The sequence below is a fragment of the Uloborus diversus genome, chromosome 6 (assembly GCF_026930045.1).
Source record: "Uloborus diversus isolate 005 chromosome 6, Udiv.v.3.1, whole genome shotgun sequence".
NCBI classification, from domain to species: domain Eukaryota; kingdom Metazoa; phylum Arthropoda; class Arachnida; order Araneae; family Uloboridae; genus Uloborus; species Uloborus diversus.
The window spans coordinates 15356634-15376456 of NC_072736.1; the positions used below are offsets into that span (position 1 = coordinate 15356634).

Sequence of the window (19823 nt, forward strand, 5' to 3'; positions counted from 1 at the left end):
TAGATCCAAAAATAAAGAACTTTTGCTCATTTAGAAGCGAAAAGGGAAAATCAGTTCATTACTCATCCTTTTCTCATCCTATCTGTTACTAGGTATCATCAGAACTGTCGGTGTCTGTTACTGAGGTCGGAACTTTTTTCGAATGGGGTGGTTTCCTTCAGTTAAAAGTACTACTTTTAGTCATGAAATGGATAGAATGAGAAAAAAAAAATGCATGGACCCAGAAAATACTTTTATTTTCCCAACAGTTTTTTTTAAATTAATTTTTTTAAATGTCCGATTTTTCAAACAAGGCGTGGTCTTGATGACGTCACAAATGATGCATGACGCATCTTTCTACTACGTTTCCACGTTATGATAATCAAGCAGGGAATTAAAATGACGCTCTACGCTTTCCAACCACCCTATCGTTGCCAATACACGTGAGTAAAGATGCGAATTAAATATTTTGTTCTGTGAATGGCAACATTGAATGGCATTTCATCATTTGTGATGTCACACGACAGATGTGTTAACAATAAAAGCGCAACGATTTAAGTAATTTTTAAAAAATATTAAACTTAAATAAATTATTCAAAAAATGGTCAGAACCTGTGTTTTTAAGCATGTTCTTTCAGAAAAAATACTTTTAAAATTTTGGTAACGACACCATTTGAACAATTAAAAAAAAGAAAAATTAAACTAATTCAGAGGATCCAGAAGCAGCCAAACGTTAGATGAGATGTTGTTGCATGAGAGAAAAATAGTTTAAAAAGTCTAAATACATTAAAAGGCTCAGAGAAATGAGTTAACCTGAGAGCGATGTCTTAAGCATGTCTGTTACTGGTGCTGTAACTCAATTCTGTACTCATGTAGAATGGCTATTGAATTTTTTTTTCATAGAGGGTCATTTATTCTATAGTCACTATAATATTCACACACAAACACATAGCTGATTTTTTAACTCTTTTTACTTGAAACCTAAAGTAAAAAGAATTTTTTTTTTTTTGGTTTAATATGCAGATTTAAAATGTACAAGGAGATTGTTTTTCATTTTTACCAAGAGTCTGAAGCAAAATAATCACTGATAGGTATTTTTTCAGCAAAAAAGGCATAGTGACTAACGTAAAATTTTGCAATCCTGAGAAACAATGCTTATGTTACGAGGCAAATTTTTCTGAAAATCACCCAGGCATTTAAAATTGGCTGACATATTTGTAAAGGGTAAACAGTTTATTTTGAGGAATGTACTAAATATTTATTATAGCTGAATATATTTTGGCCTTTAGTGGTATTCTTACAAAAACTGTGTGTGACTAACGTAACCATTGGATAACAAGCAGTGCATGCATATAAAAAACTTTTTGTAATTAATCTCTTTTTAGGAACATTTTAATGTTGCATTATGATTCTTTCTTTACTTTTTTTCTACATTAGTGTAAAAAATTGAATGGAAGGATTCAGTTTAATTAACTCAATTGAATATGCCAAAAAAGAAAAAAAAAAAACTGCTGAATAACATTTTTGGGCTAATTAAATCCTTCATATCTCAATTTTAATAAACTAACTTGATACAAGCTGACAGTTTCACCGAATTCTAATATTCTGACAATGTACTAGTTATCGTCGTAAGAAACTCCGTAGTATGTTTGAACGATATATTATTCTTCAAGGTTTACCGATTCATCGAACAAATAGTCTTGGATTGTCTTGATTTAAAAAATGTAATATAGAAAAAAAAATTCAAAAAATTTTGAATTTATTTTAATTCTAGATATCACCACAAATGTTTGAATTTCTAAATCATCATTTATTCATTTTCTTTAATATGCTACACACTGTATCATATAACATCTTCAAATCTTTTCCGACTAGCTGCCATTACTCCATTTTAATAATCAGTGGAGATATTTTTCAAAAAAAATAAACGTTCTTTTTTGTTAAGATTGTCTTTCCATTTTCTAAATTCTTTAGCTTGGATTCTTGTGTTGAATGCCTATCCATCAGAGTACTCATTTTGCTTTACCCACCCTTCTTTTCAAAAAATAACCATTAATCTTTAAACTGAAAGCATTTCTTTTTAAAGAAGACCTTTAAAAGGGCCATTCTTTACTTCCTTTTACAAAAAAGGAAGTATTGTATTGTAAATTTCACTCCAAAATCGACTTTAATTTCCATTTTTTTTCACCCCCGAATGAATGTTGATTTTTTTTTCGACCTGACCACACATGGATATGTGCCTAGAAACGTACAGACACCTGAAATATCCATTTTGCCGACCCCCGAGTTAATTACAACGAATTTTCTCGTGACGTCCGTATGTACGTATGTATGTGCGTATGTGTGCATGTATCTCGCATAACTCAAAAACGGTATGTCTTAGAAAATTGAAATTTGGTACGTGGATTCCTACTGGGGTCTAGTTGTGCACCTTCCCTTTTGGTTGCATTCGGATGTTCCTAAGAGGTCTTCTACTACTTTTTGGGGGGAAATCATTGTTAATTTCGATGTAAACTCAAGTGGTGTTATAATTTGTCGGACACTTGGCGATATATCGCCAGTCTTTTGGTCGCCAAGTTGGTGACAAATTTGGCGATTTTTTCTTTTTAATTTGGTTTCAATTTGGCCACTGTTGGTGATATTTAGAGAGTAAACAACTGAACCACATTAAAATTGCGAATGATGTGGAAATGGCATTAAATTGGAGTAAAAGGAAGTCATGTGATGCACACATCGGCTCGTTTTAAGTAGACATAATGTCTGCATTACAACATTTCTCTAGAGGTATTTTTCATCCTAAACATCTTTAATCAATGTAGAATGCCTCATTCAAAATTGTTAATGAAAGTGTACTTTAAAATAAATAAGTTTTAAATGATATCAGTCATTTTTAAAATGTTACGTTAGACACATCTGACTGTTACATTAGTCACAGCTCAGATGTTACGTTAGTCACATCAATTATTTTATATCTTCTGTATCTAAAACAAATATTTTGCACTTTTTAAGTAGATATGATACAGATGTAAGAAAATTAAAAGTGTTGACTGTACAGTTATCTGGTTTAGTTTTTTAAACTGAAAATGGTACATTTTCGTGATTAACGTAACGCAACCATTTTCAGTGAAAGAACCGAACTAATTAAAATACTTATGATATATGTAAAAAGAACAGTCAATTGCATTGGGTCAACATCTAATCTTTTAGAATAAACATAGTTGTTTTAAAAATTTTGCAAAAAGTTTTACATCACGCAAGAAAACTAAGAGGTATGCTTTTTGCGCATGCTAAGCCTTTTCTAAAAACCTTGCACGTTTACAAACAGAAGAAAAGCACCGAATAGAAATTTTACAAACTGTTACTGGATTTATATACAGTAAACTCCCGATTATCCGCGGAATTGGGTGGTACAAGTGCCGCGGATAATAAAAATCGCGGATAACCGCAAAAAGACTAAAATGGGGGACAAATCAGGTAAAAATTGTCCCATCTCAAATTCGTAACTGTATTGATGCATAACACTTTCTGCAAACAGTGAAAATATATATAGAGTACAGTACAAATGTTTTGTATTTTTGCACAACCGAACTTAACATCAATAACAAACAAGTGTATGTACGATGAAGAACGCACACACACACAAAAAATAATAATAATAATAATAATAATACTAATAAAATTAAATCAAAACAATCAAGCAAGCAAAAACAACTGAGTGTAAATTTACAATTTTTCAAAAAAAAAAAAAACAGCCACTGGTATTCGCTTTTTACTGCGAAAATACATGTTCGTGATTGTTGATTGATTCGCGGATAATCCGCCCCGCGGATAAACCGCTCGCGGATAATCGGGAGTCTACTGTACTGGAAAGTATGCTGAGTGAAATGATAGGTCTCAATTAGGGCTTTGTGAAAAAAAAAATCCGAGGCTGAGGTTGACATTTTTATGGAATGACCCAAGAGGATAGCTATTGTACTTTAACTATCGCTTATTGTAGTTTTGTATACCTTCTTGTTAACGGAATGCTGTTTGCGTGTGTGCGAGTGTTTTTTTTTTTTTTTTTTTTTTGAAGAAAAAAGAAGTGTGTGAACAATGTGCAAGTTAAAAAAATTAATGTATTTTCAGTCATTCAACACAAGTCTATTTTATTGGTTGTCAGTTAATAGTAAACACACCTCTTGCATTTATATCTAACTAATATCTCAAATTTGACGGCAAATATCTTGAACGAAGATCTAATTTCTACTCGTCATACCATGACGCTGTAATTTTCAAGAAATACTTTTATACATTTACCAGAATACAGCTAGCTCTACATAACAGTGTAGCACTAAAGAAAATTTCCGTGCCAACTTCAAAAGCGATACGAGATCATTAAATTTAACCGAGCTTTTACTCTCGACAGTAGTTTCTTTAATTATTATATATGTCAGGAAGAAAACAATTCCACTTTTCACGCCTCAAGCTCTTAATCTCGAATTAAATTCTCGTTCGAAACATCCAAGCCGCAGCTTCGAAACATGGGTTCAATTTGCGACCAGAGAAATAATTTTAATTTAGCAAACAGCACTCAAAGAGCTAATTTGGTTGTATCTTTATAGACTAGACTCGTTTAGGAATAAAGAAGAAAAAATAATAACCCCCACAAATCGTGAAAATTATCGCACAAGCTCGCTCCGTAGTTTTAATGAAGAAGATTTTCAACTGCTTTAGTTCAGGAACATTATGATTTTGTGAAGTGCAACTATTTGTGGTAGAAAATGTTTCGCAATTGTGATTATTTAAGCATTGATTAGGAGAGGAAAAATGTTTATTTTATAAGCTCTCTAGCTGCGTCGCCCGGATTTGCAAGGTTTACCTCGAAAATAAAACCTATGTCAAGTGACACGTGTTCAACAATCAGGCTTCAAGTAGAAAAAAAAATACTGTAAAATTTCCCGTCACATAATCATTCTTAAAGAAAGGAAACGGAAAATCAAAAATTCCCGAATAAATTGAACGCAAATCCTCCATAAATACAACTAAAATCCTTGATTATCTTCTGCTAGTAGTACAAAAAAAAAGAAGGTAAATCGCCAAATAATAATCAGAAGGAGAACATTTTATTTCGTCTCAGTCGCAGAAAAAAAAAAGTGGCAACCTTGTGAATGGTTTTATTCACGCTAATGGCGTTGTTTCCTTCAGTCAAAAGTAGTACTTCTAGTCACTGAAATTGATAGAATAAGAAAATAATAATAATAATGACATGGACCCAGAAAATTCTTTCATAACAGTTATTTTTTCATTAGTTTTTTAAAACGTCTGGTTTTGCAAACAAGGCGTGGTCTTGATGACGTCACAAATGATGCTCTTTGGCGCATTTTGTACCGCGTTTTCACGTTATTATAATTAAGAAACGAATTAAAATTGCGCTCTACGCTTGCTATCAACCCTATCGTTGCCAATACACGTGAGTAAAGATGCGAATTAAATATTTTGCTCTGTGAATGCCAACAGAGAGTGGCATTTCATCATTTTAGATGTGATCGGCAAGAAATGTATACAATAAAAGCTCAACGATTTAAATAATTTTTTAAAAATATTAAACTTAAACAAATTATTTAAAAAATGGTTAGATCCTATGTTTTTAAGCATGTTCTTTCAGAAAAAAATACTTTTTAAAATCGCGCAAACGATAATTTTCCTATATGAAATTCTGTTCCATTAGGCTTAAAATGATGTTAAATTTTTTCCCGGTGATTTTACAGCCTTGGTTTCTTTGAAATTCGAAGGAAATAAATCGTTTTCAGGAGTATTTTTGCGAGCTTTCGAACGGTGCTAAATTTTAACTGATCGGATAATTAGTTCTGGTAGAAAGAGCCATTTAATGCCATTTTTGGGACCTAAAATTAAAATTCGAACAGTTCGGTACTTTTTTGGCTTTTGAATCCCCCTCCCCTACGTTTCTTCTCGGATGCCCAAGTACCATCCTTCCAAATTTGGTCAAGATCCGACGTAAACTGTGGATTTGTATAGGGAACATACACACATACATTCATACGTATATATTCTTTGTTTTATTTATATAGATACAGATTATTTCAAATTATGTTTGCTTCAGCTATTCTTGTTTGTGATAACGAAATTAGTTCAAAGCCTTATACTTAGGGGGGAAAATAAGCAATCAAATAAGTAATGAAGTAATTTAAAATTTTAGACAGGACGCAAAATTCTGAAGACTGAAAAAGTGAGCAAGAAGTATTAACAAATTTGGAATCAGAGAAAAAAAAATTACCGAGTGGGAAAAAGTTTTTTAAAGCAGTTAGCCCAAAAAATTTTCCAGTCTGCCCTTTTTAGAGTCCAAAAGAGTTTTAAAAAAATATTAAGCCAGAACAGTTCTCATTAAGTAGAGTTAATTGCACAAAGTAGAATCATAAATATTTTTTTCAACCTTAGATAGAGCAATTCGATTAAAAACGTATCAAATATGAGACAATTCGATTGACATTAATAGATTATTAATATATAGCGAAAAAATCTTTCAAAAAAGTATTTATCGTGAGAGAATTATTTAAAACATTTTGTTCTTTGTTTTATTCTATCAGAACCCATGGCGTTCTTTAATGATATCAGAGTTCTATTTCTTCTTCGCTTCATTATCCATCCTTGTTCTATAATTTAAAACTGAAACGACCCAAAATAATTCGTCTCTTAAAGAGGGAATCGTTGTCAGACTCTTCTTTCTCCTTCATTTGTTTTGAAAAAGAAAATGGCGCCTCATTCCAATAAAACCCTTAATAGATCAGGCGCATCGACGACGGCCCCAAAGGCGATTAAGAAACAAATTGGAGCTGTTACTGAAGATGTAGATTTTTAATTGGAAAACGGCACACTGCTGCTTTGGATACAGGTTTCGTTTTTGAATAGAATGATAGGACACACAGGTAAATTGTTTTCGTTTAATCCCCTCAAAACGATCGGCAGAACAACTCAGGCTTAGTAAATCGCAGGGGATTGTGAGAAGCTTTTAATTAAATGGATCACGGAATTGAAATGGCTTGTACTTCCACTTTCAGAAGCGAATATTTTTTGTAGCTTCATGTCGCATCTTAATTTTCTTTGTCAGTTGATTAGATTTTTGTTTATTTAAAATTAAAGTCGAGTGAAATGAGTTTACAGAAAATATTGATTCTAATGTATTATTTTAGAATAATCGAAATGCAATTTCATTTAAACACTCGCATGATCAGATTTAGTATTACTTTAAATGTTTTAAAATTCGCAACTCAAATAAACTATAGGGGACACCGCAGCCACTGTCTAATGGCGGATGAAAAAGGTAAAACAAACACAAGCCGTAACTTATAACTTGCTTTTTGACGCTTAGCGAATGACAGTAATTTTTCATCGTGTTTGTGGGAAGCTTTCTTTTCTATTCCTCTGAAATTACATTACACCTCAAACTGTCTGAAATCTGTAATTTATCCCAAAGAAAACACGTGGAACGGAATGTTATACCTTTTGCGGTAGTATTGTTAATCACCGCAAGGTAGCGTGTTCGAGCTCTGGAGTTGCGAATAGTAAAAAGAATTAAAATGTATGTAGAGGACAAGAAAATGTATATTAAGTTTAGATGATGAAATGCTTACAAATGACACAAGATATTTTTGAAATCTTGTTCAGTTGATTCAATTTATAACTGCTTTAAATTATACTAGAAAAAAATAATTTCAAAGTATTTATTTAATTCGGGCGTTGTTCGGTTTTAGCCTACTTTCCCAGTAAAAATCAGAGAACGAAGAAAAAAGCATGAAAAAAAAAGCTTACTCGCAACTCCAGCCCTCGGATACGCTACCTTGCGGTGATTTTTAAAATTAAAGAAAAAGGTAAAACATGGCGTTCCACGTGTGTCTGTTGGTAAACATAGGCAGTTTGTTATGAGTATTTATTAACGCATTCGATGTGTTTTAGATTGCTTTCAGCAACAAAAATTGTTTCGTCTCTCGATGGTTTTCACGAGCTTCTCAAAATAATGCTAGTTTTCATTATTTCCCCCTAAAAAGTGAGATGATTGTCGTAAATGGCGACAGCGTCAACACAAGAAAACTCTGGATTAACAAACTTCGCATTAACACGAAATTCTCATCTGTCCGATGCATTTTTTTTTCTTTTGTGAAAAATCATAACGTTATACCAGGTAATTTGTTTTTATTGTTTTGTGTGAATCTGTAAGTATATGGGTTTTTTAAATCTTAAGCTCGAAAGAAGGATTTGATAACATTAGCAAAAGAATTAGGACTTTCATCTCCGTAAAAATAATTAATTTAACTAATCTAATTTTACTGCAGCATTTAGTTGGAATGGAGAGTTTGCAAAATATTTTCTTGAATATATTATCGTAGATCGGAATGAAAAATGTTTAACGCTGAGAATTTTCATCGCCAAAATAGTGGGATTATAGTTTAGGGTTATAGTTTTAGTATTGTGCGAGCAAAGAACCCTTGGCGAGATTTCGCATGTCAGATGTAAACCATTTTTATTTTTTATCGTGTGTGGATTAAAATGGTAGAAAGATTACAGAATTCGATGAATCTAAAGAAATAATGAAAGATCAATAAAAAAGAAAACTACCACCATGTATCCGTGAGAATTTTATTGATGATGCATGACAGAATTAAATCGTAATTCAGAAATTAGAAACACACGAAACAGAAAAAATAAAAATTTAACAATTCGGCAATTTGAGAAATAACTCAGCTTCAAATGTAAAACAATTAGCATTAGCCAAACAAGACAAAGAAGTATCATCTTCCTCTTTTGATAATACTGGTAAACAAAAGTTTTGTTACATGAAATATTTATAGTGTTCTTATGGCCACAATGAAAATGTAATTCCATCAAGAATTGATAAATATCGAATTCAACATCGTGGAAATGGCTGCTTTAGAACAACAAACTATATGTTTTGCATTATTTCTAATGTTTAGTAACGCTTCTTGAATTCTCATTTCGTTCTACGTGGGCCAGAATTTCCACAAGACTTTAAAAATTAATTTAAAAAGAATAAAACAAAAAAGTCATGCATACAAACAAAAATTACTAGGCTTATTAGCATTTTCTCCGCTACTGCGTGCGTTTGTTTTACCTTTTTCATCCGCCATTATACGGTGGCTGCAGTGCCCCCTATAGTTTGTTGGAGTTGCGAACTACATCTTAAAAATTGTGAAGTTTTAGATGGGGGAAAATGTCTGTCTGCTCCCCCCCCCCCCCCAATAGCTTTTGAGTGAATTGTCCGATTGTATTTTTGCTCGAAAGATCTAATCGAGGACACCTCATTCCCACATTTAACTTTTTGATTTGAACAATTTTTCGTTCAATGGGGTCGTTTCAAAAATTTTAAAAGTATTTTTTTCTGAAAGAGCATGCTTAAAAACATAGGATCTGACCATTTTTAAAGTAATTTGTTTAAGTTTAATATTTTTAAAAAAATACTTAAATCGGTGAGCTTTTATTGTTTACACTTCTGTCGTGTGACGTCACAAATGATCAAATGCCATTCAGTGTTGCCATTCACAGAAAAAATATTTAATTCGCATCTTTACTCACGTGTATTGGCAACGATGTGGTTGATAGCAAGCGTAGAGCGCAATTTTAAATCGCTTCTTGGTTATCATAACGTGGAAACGCTAGAAAGAAGCGCCAAAGAGCATCATTTGTGACGTCATCAAGAATACGAATTATTTGAAAAATAGGACATTTGAAAAAAATGTATTAAAAAATAACTGTTGGGAAATTGGAATTATTTTCTGGTCCCATGTTATTTTTTTTCGCTCTTTCTATCAATTTCAGTGACTAAAAATTCTACTTTTGACTGAAGGAAACCACCCCATTACAGTTCAAAAAAACTTAACATTAGCGCCTACGGGGAAATTCAAGGCAATCCCACGAACTTAGAGGCAAATTTGCTTCAAGCAAACTTTGTAGGCAATAAGCAATATTTTAATAATTTAATGAACATAATTTCATAAAAACTAGGAAAATAAAAGCAGACTATTTTTTCTTTACAGTTAAAATATTTGAATTTAAATCCTTTTTAATAAAAGAAAAAAAAAGTACTGCAAAAATAAGTATGTTTTTAAAAATATTTGAAACAAAATAAAAAAAATAATAATGAAACAATCGAAGCGAGTAAAAGACGTAAACATGGTAACATACAAATGTTAATTTCCGTTTCGAAAATAATTTTCACTCGTCTTTAATTTTTGATTTTACTCTCGAGCTTAATTATTTAGAATCGTTTGGCTTGCTTAAGGTAAGCCTTGGGTTTTGGTTTTCTTTAAACGATTTCTAAAGCTCTCCTAATACGCGTAGAAACTTCGAACAAACTTCTTCTTATGCAGAAAATTCCAAGCTTTCGAATGACTTAAAACTTAAAAATCTGAATGAAATATTCATTTCCCATATTATCAAATTTGTGTGACAAAAGGGCTTCAAATTGGAATAAAAAAAGAACAGATTCGAATTTTCGAAAAATCGCTTCGAGGTGCACACACTTATGCTACCAACTAGTTTTGTACCAAATTTCATGAAAATTTGCAGAATGGTCTAGGCGCAGTGCGTGTCACAGAGATCCAGACGGACATCTAGACATCCTGACAAACTTTCAGCTTTATTATTAGAAAAGATTATCAAATTTGTGTGAAAAGTGGGCTTAAAATTGGAATAAAAAAAAGAACAAAATCGATTTTTTTGAAAAATAGCTTCAAGGTGCACATCCCTATGCTACAAACTAATTTTGCGTCAAATTTCATGGAAATCGGTCGAACGGTCTAGGTGCTGTGCGTGTCACAGATTTCCAGACATGTATCCAGACATCCTGACAAACCTTCAGCTTTATTATCTTTACTACTAATAAAGCTGAAAGTCTAACTGTCTGGATATCTCTCTGTCCGGATCTCTCTCTGTCTGACAGGTTCTCTCTCTGTCTGTCTGTCTGTCAGGATCTCTGTGACGCGCATAGCGCCTGGACCGTTCGGTCAATTTTCACGATACATAAAAAGTATTATCATATTTATTCAATTTTCATGATATTTGGCACAAAGTTAGTTTGTAGCATGGGGGTGTGACCTCGAAGCGATTTTTCGAAAATTCGATGTGGTTATTTTTCTATTCCAATTTTAAGAGCAAAATTATCATGAGATGGACGAGTAAATTACGAAATTATCATTACGTGGAACCGTAACATGGGCACAAGCCAATTGGCGAGAAAATCCACCATACATTATTTGTAAATATACAGGCGAACCAAAAGACCTTTAATTTTCTATTATGTGCAAAGCCGTGCGGGTACCACTAGTTAGTAATATAAAGATAAAGAAAATAATATAAAGATTGCTTGAAAATCGGCTGAATGGTCTAGGTGCTCTGCGTGTCACAGAGATCAAGACAACTAGACACCCTGACAAACTTTAACCTTTATTATTAGTAAAGACACTAAATTAAAACATTAAACATACACACATGTTATACATTAAAACTGGATACGAGCCCCCCGATTAATGTTTTTTTTTCCTTTTCATTTTTCTCATCTTGGTACTTCTTATGGAACACAAATCATTTTCTTTTAAATCCTTTGTAGATAAAATTTTACGAGCTTAAAAAAGCAACTTTTAAGTTACAATAATACAAAAAAGTTTCTACTGTTTAAAATTTCAGATTTCTAAACGTTATTGAGCAATCACGATTGCTCATTGTTCTCACTTGACTGCTTTGATGTCCTTTGATTTTATTTTCCCACCGCCACCCTCTGCACCATCACCGTCGACCGGGTCCTCACGATGCTGCTCCTATAGCAAAAGCCGTCTCCAGGTTGCATCCATGTCGCACATACACGCGCATACATACACAACTACACACACACACACACACACACAAACACACACACATACGCACACAAACACACACATACGCACACACACACACATACGCACACACACACACACATACGCACACACACACACATACGCACACACACACACATACGCACGCACACATACGCACGCACACACATACACACACACACAAACACACACACATACGCACACAAACACACACATACGCACACACACACATACGCACACAAACACACACATACGCACACAAACACACACATACGCACACACATACGCACACACACACACATACGCACGCACACACATACGCACACACACAAATACGCACACACACACAAACACATACACACATACAAACACATACACACACGCATACACAACTACCCACACATTCATGCCTGCACACAGACACAAACACACATGCCTACACACACATACACATACCCCTACACACAAACACGCATACCCCCCACACACAAACACACACGCCCACATACACACACTCGTGATTGCGAAAAACATAATTTGAGTTCAAGATGTCAAAATTCAAATTAATTTTTCTTTTTCTTTCTTTCTTTCACTAGAAACTTAACGAATTCAGTTTAAACTTTAAATTTTTTATTGAAAACTAATTTATTCAGTGTTTGGAAAAGCTGCACCTGCGCACAGAGTTGAGTTTATTTTTATTCAATGTGCTCGCTATTTTATTTAGAACAAAACATTCATTAAATTTGTTAAGGAAATAATATTTTCATTAATCGCAACTTCAACTTCTCTTTAAAAAAAAAGTCAATCTAAAGTTTCTCTAATGAAAACAGAGAACTTGTTCATTTGAAAGTGAATAGTTTTTTAACACATGTAATATATATATGAAAACCAAGCGGAAAGGGAGAGGGAGTAAACGGTTTGGCACGCGTCTTCCAACAGCTTTTTTGCCGCTTATCAAAGAAAAAAGCAACACCTGACAGTTTAGAACTCTGTAGGATTGCAGACATATTTGTAAAAATGGTTCTATAAAAGAAATTGCTTCAGTATTCGATGAAAAATATTTTAAAAACTTCTCGGATACTTCGTCTGCAATTTTATAGCAGAAAAAGATAAATAAAAAACAACTTGAATAGTTTTAACCAAGTGTGATTTCCAAGACTTTAAAAATAACGCGCGCAAACTCACTTAAAACTAAATCGTTAGGATAAGTTTTTATCGTTTGCAGGAAATCTTTTTTCCCCGTGCATTTTTTTTAAAGCTTCAGCACATTTCTCTATGAATCGCTCTTCAAATAAAAGTTTCTAAGATAAAACGTTTTATTAAAGAACTCTTTTAGAATTAATATTTTTCATGAAAGTTATTTTCAAATTACCTTTTTTTAGAATATTTCTGAAGTAGTAAATTGAAAAAAAAAAAAAAAAAAAAAAAGACGAATTTCATGAAGGAAAGAAATGGTAAACGGTATTCTGCAAAGAAAATTCCTAAAATTTTCTCTTCCTTTAATTATTTCAGAACCCTTTAAAAAAATTTGAATTCTCTTTAAAGTTTTTAAAGAATTAAGATAAAAAAGTTTTCTTTCAAATAATTTAGAAGGAGTAAAATCAATCAGTAAGTGTAAACAATAACTATTGAAATTTCATCCTTTCAAGTGTTGCCAGAAGTTTTTCGCGCTAATGTTTTTTTTACCCCTTTCATTAAAAAAAAAATTATATTAATTTGAATTTTTGGCATCTTGAATTCAAATTATGTTTTTCGCAATCACGAGCGTGTGTGTGTATGAATGCGCGTGTGTGTTTGTGTGGGCGCAGGTGTGTGGGTGCGTGTGTGTTGTGTATGCAGTGCTGTGAGTGTAGGCGCGTGTGTGTGTAGGCGTTCGTGTGTGTGTGTGTGTATGTAGGCATATTTGTTTGTGTCTGTGTGCAGGCATGAGTGTGTGTTTGTATCTGTGCGCAGGCATGAGTGTGTATGTATGTGTAGGCGTGTGTGTGTATGCGTGTGTGTGTATGTAGGCATATTTGTTTGTGTCTGTGTGCAGGCATGAGTGTGTGTTTGTATCTGTGCGCAGGCATGAGTGTGTATGTATGTGTAGGCGTGTGTGTGTGTATGCGTGTGTGTGTCGGATATGGACGCAACCTGGAGACGGTTTTCGCAAGAGGAGCAGCATCGTGAGGCCGGTCGACGCAATGGTGGTGCTGGCAGAGGGTGCTGGTGGGAAAATAAAATGATAGGAATTCAAAACAGTCAAGTGAGAACAATAAGCAATCGTGATTGCTCAAAAAAAAGAAAAAAAAAAAAAAAAAAAAAAAAAAAAAAATTATATATATATATATATATATATATATATATATATATATATATATATATATATATATATATATATATATAGTTACAATACTGTGATTAGCAATCGAAAATGGTTTCTGAAAATTGTGAACATTAAAATAACCAGTAAAGGATAATTAAAACTCAAAAAAAATCTTCACAAAACTTATCAGAACTATTTTTAAATCATGACAAAATCATTGCCTCCTAAGCCAGAAGAGCGCATCTCTTTTTACTTCCTTTACAACAAGAAAGTATTGTATTCGCGAAAAAAATTTCACTCAAAAATCGGCCTTAATTTCCATTTTGCTCACCCCCGAATGTATGTTGAGTTTTTTTTCGACCCGATCACACGTGGATATATGCCTAGGAACGTACAGACACCAGAAATATCTATTTTGACGACCCCCTAGTTAATTACAACGAATTTTCTCGTGAAGTCCGTGCGTATGTGTGTATGTATCTCGCATAACTCAAAAACGGTATGTCGTAGAAAGTTAAAATTTGGTACGTAGACTCCTGGTGGGGTCTAGTTGTGCACCTTCTCTTTTGGTTGCATTCGGATGTTCCTAAGGGGGTCTTTTGCCTCTTTTTTGGGGGAAATCATTGTTAATTTCGATGTAAATTCAAGTTGTGTTAGAATTTGTCGGACAATAGGCGATATATCGCCAGTCTTTTGGTCGCCAAGATAGTGACAAATTTGGCGATTTTTTTTAATTTTCCTTTTTTTCCATTTTGGCTTCAATTTGTCCACTGTTGGTGGTATTTAGAGAGTAAACAACTGAATCCCATTAAAATTGCCAGTAATGGGGAAATGACATTAAATTGGAGTAAAAGGAAGTCATGTGATGCACACATCAGCTTGTTTTCTGAAAACATTTTTCCACTATCAGTTACATAATATTACGATTATAGTATAATTAATAAAATCCTCATATATATAATGAGCCAATGATCGAGTAACTCTTTTGGCGTCATCAACAATGAAACTCGCGCCACGGCATGATAGTTTGTTAATGTGTTTTGGTAATGTTTAACATGCAGGGAGAATGAAAAAACGAAAAAGGAGTCCACAACGAACGCTACCTACTGGAGTTAGGGTTTAAATTTCAATTATCAAAATATCATCAAACAGGCAATGGCCTCGTTCAAATGTAGAAGCAATTTTAAAGCGTCATATCTTGACGGGCGATTTTCTAGTTACATATATTTGCCAAATAAGAACATTAATGGGCAAAATAAAAAAGCGAAACAATCATTTATAAAGAAACCTATATTTAAAGTTACGGTCGGATCCGGATTTAACGAACCTCTATTTAACAAATTTCTCGATTTAGCGAATTTTTCTTTTTCCCCGACAAAAATGAAGGCAAAACCCCTTATTTACCGAATAATAAACCCCGAATTATTTTAGCAACTATTTTTTTTCGTCAATATGAGTTAGAAATATTGGATTGTTTTCCAAATGATATATCGATCTTGTCTGAAGCGTAAAAGTAATTTTTTTGGGATCGCCAATTTTTGATGGGTGAGGGGGCATTTAATGAATAGCGGTTCTGATGCAGAAAGCGATAATTAAACTCACATTAAAAAAAAAAAAAATTGAACTTTGACATCTTGAATTCAAATTATGTTTTTCGCAATCACGAGTGTGTGTGTGTATGTGGGCGTGCGTGTTTGCGTGTGTGTGTGTGGGGGGGGGTATGTTTGTTTGTGTGTAGGGATGTGTATGTGTGTGTTGGTAGTTGTGTGTTTGTATGTCTGTAGGGGTTATGTTTATGTCTGGGTAGTTGTGTGTATGTGTAGGTGTGTTTGTTAGTGTGTGTGTGTATGTGTAGGTGTGTGTGTATGTGCAGGTGTGTGTGTATGTGTAGGTGTGTGTGTATGTGTAGGTGTGTAAGTGTTTGTTAGTGCGTGTGTGTATGTGTGTGTGCGTATGTGTGTGTGCGTATGTGTGTGTAGGTGCGTATGTGCGTGCGTATGTGTATGTGTCTGTATGTATGCGTGTGTGTATGTGTTTGTGTATGTATGCGTAAGTGTGTGTTTGTGTGTGTAGGTGCGTGTATGTATGCGCGTGTGTGTAGGATATGGATGCAACCTGGAGACGGTTTTCGGTAGAGGAGCAGCATCGTGAGGCGACCGGTCGACGGTGGTGCTGCAGAGGGAGGCGGGGTGGGGGGGGGGGGAATAAAATCATAGGACATCAAAACAGTCAAGTGAGAACAATAAGCAATCGTGATTGCTCAAAAATTCTAATGCTATGCATGACCTGGAGACAGGGGCGGCATTTCAGCATTTCATTTAGGGGGTCGAGTTTCTTAAATATGTATTACCACTGTGCGGTCCCAAACACACATTAGCTAACAGGAAGTGTTCATGAAATCGGTTTAATATGAATAAAAATTAGTGTTTAGTAACAATTAAAATTTTGATCCACTTTCTAATAAGTTATCATACAAAACAATTCGAAACTAACCTTTCGGAAAAGTTTCAATGCGTGATTTTTGGAATTGGAAGAGCAGGGAATCGTGTTAATAATCTGTCAGTGCCTAGTGTCGTGCTGTTTTGCCAGTATAGCTAAATGGATTTTTTTTTTCCCCATTGTGCTTCGAAAATAATTCTCTAACCTCCTAAAACATAAAAAATAAAAAAAAATCTCTACTAGCTGAGCTGATTAGAATAGTTAAAAATTAATTGAAGTAACGAAGTTATGTATGAAAACACTTTTTATATCTTGCTCTTCAAAGGTACACAGGGAACTTCAAAAATTGTGAGGGGCTTAATTTTTCAGCATTGAATAATCTAGTCTCGTCGGCGCGCTCAGCTTCAATGAGATGTTATCTGCCTCCAGCTCTGTTTTTCACTATTCCGGACTGATGAGTCCATAACAAGGATGAAGCTGCAATCTCTGGATGTGATATCCGGTCTGTCGGTATAATGTAATTTTTATTGCCTCATGCTAAAAATTTTACTCATAATTGAAACATTTTATTTTTCGTTTTCAAAATCCAATGCAGATAATATGGAGCCAACCATACAGGAAAATAATTATTATCAAATTGTGTTAATTTCATTCGAAACTAAATCTATTATTTCATACAAAATATTAAAAAATCAATGTTTGACTTCACATCATAATGTCATTCTTTTATTTATTTATTTATTTTTTTTTTTTTCGCCTTTTTAAAATTGGCTCAAAGGAAGAATTTTTTTGAAAAGTTTCACGCTTGATTGAAATATACATCTACGTAAAATGTATTTTCAGTTTCAATTGTAGATTTAACTATGGTAGTATGGTGCACAGATCAATTGTAGATTGAACTGTGGCTTGAATAGTCCGGAAATTAAGGGTAGTGGATTGAAGATGTTTTGATAGATTAAAGCATTTTTCAAAAACTTTCCTCAATACAAACAAATTGAATAAAAATTCAAACGAAGTCATACATGCTAAAGTGCATGAGCTTTTTCACCATTGAAAGAATCGTTTTGCAATAATTCTTCTAGTCGTCAAATCACTCCTTTGAAGTTATAGAGAAACGTTTTTATGGTTTTAACTCTTGAAGACCATCTTGTGTCACTCCGAGATTGCATAATTATGGAACCCCATAAAAAGTATTTGTTGATATGTTTTTTTATTCAATAATCACATACTTTTTAAGAAGTTTCTATGAAAGCATATAATGCATTGAGCAGCTCAAACGTGTTTCTAGCAGAAGAAAGCGATGAACGCTCATTAAATAAATGTTCACTTAAAAATGAGCGTAAATGTTAATGTAAAATATCAAGGATATTTCTTGTGAAAATGATGCAGCCACACCACTTTGCACGAGCGTCTCATATTGGACGTACCATCATTACACTGGGCACACAAGTATGAAATATTTAGCCTGTATGAGGAAATGTCTTCTTTAGTCAAAATTAACATCAGTTTTCTATGTTCTGACAAGGCCGGAAAATACTTCATAAATTTCTAAGTCATCATCCAAATAACGAAAAACACTTTTCTAACCTGGGAACGTGTCGAGTTTCATCAAATAGTTACTAAGAGCCAGCGAGATTGTTTTTAATGAACATCGATTTCCGACTAACATAAATTGAATTCACCCATTTTCTATCATTTTGCGCAAAACTTTTGGGGGTGCGACCACCCCCTCTTGACCCCCCTATTTGCCGCCCCTGCCTAGAGACTAAAAACATCTCTCATGCAGCAGGCTGTAAATGACACAGTATTTTCTTCGCTCCATAAAGTCGAAAGAGAATTATTTCGACTCCAGTATCAAGGAAATTGTCAAACATCTACTACTCGGTACTAGAGGTACGACATCGATGGCAAAACATCGATGTTGGAAATTAAAACATCGATGGTATTGATACATCGACCAAAAAACATCGATGTTTCCGAACATCGATCTTTTTGTCAATATTTAACATACTTTTTTTATCATACTACACTACAAACTTACATAGATGATAAACTCTACCAAATGTTTCCTGATGGGTCAGGGAATTCTTTTGGCATTGCGTCTAATTTAAGCAATACAAAAGAATGCAAACCCCACGAATATATTGAAACTACTAAACCGCAAATCATGAATACAATTTAATAGGAATAATTTCGCAACATCTTGGTACTATAATAAGATAAACTAGTATGTTGTGGCCATCACGAAACTTTCTTCTATATTTTTCTTTTTTTTTTCTGATCCCTCCCCATGCTTGACGAGGAAGCAATATTCCCAACAAAAACAAAATTACATATGCAAAAACTTGACGACCATCCCAATGTCTGAATTATTGCAAGAGCAAAGCAAAGAGCGAAAATTGAAAGTTATTTTAAAAGTCTTGCTTGAATTAATTACAAATATTTTATTTGTTAACAAACATAAGATGGCAACAGTTAAAAATTTTAAATCATTGAGATAATATTAACGATCATTTCCATACAATTTAAAACACGGGAAATACGCAGACGACAATCTATTACGATTTATCTTTCTTATTCGGAACTCCAGCGCTCGAATACGCTACCTTGCGGTGATTTATAAAACTGCGTCTGCACCTAAAACATTGCCACGTTGCGCATCACGTGTGTCTGTTGACGTGAACACAGGCAGTTTGTTCTGAGTATTTATTAACGCAATCGATGTGTCTTAGTTTGCTTTCAGCTACAGAAATTAATTCGTCCCTTAGTAGTATTCTCGAGCTTCTCAAAATAATGTTAGTTTTTCTTATTTCTTTCAAAAAAGTATTAAATGGTGGAAGCGTAAACAAGAAAAGTCTGGATTAACAAAATTGGATAACGTAATACCAGGTAAAATTTTTTATTGTTTTGTATGAATTTGTAAGAATATGAGTTTTTTTTAATCTTAAATTAATTTAACTAATCATATTTTACAGCAGCATTTAGTTGGAATGGACAGTATGCAAAATATTTTCTTGAATTTATTATCGTAGAACAAAATGAAAAATTTTTAACCGAGAAAGAATTTACTTTATTCCTTTTATTCTCAGCTGAAAGGTTTCGCCAAATTTGTTTAGGGTTATAGTAGTTTCAGTATTGTGCAAGCAAAGTAGCCTTGGCGAGTTTTCGCATTTTTAGTTAAACCATTTTTAATTTTTATCATGAGTGGAATAAAATGATAG

At 33.5% G+C, this 19823-nt stretch overlaps 1 protein-coding gene across 1 annotated transcript in view; it reads right to left on the reverse strand.

Moving 5' to 3' along the window:
• LOC129224238 (phosphatidylinositol 4,5-bisphosphate 3-kinase catalytic subunit delta isoform-like) overlaps nt 1-19823 on the reverse strand; it is a 154717-nt gene that overhangs the window by 73281 nt on the left and 61613 nt on the right. The gene's annotated exons all lie outside the window — the stretch shown is intronic.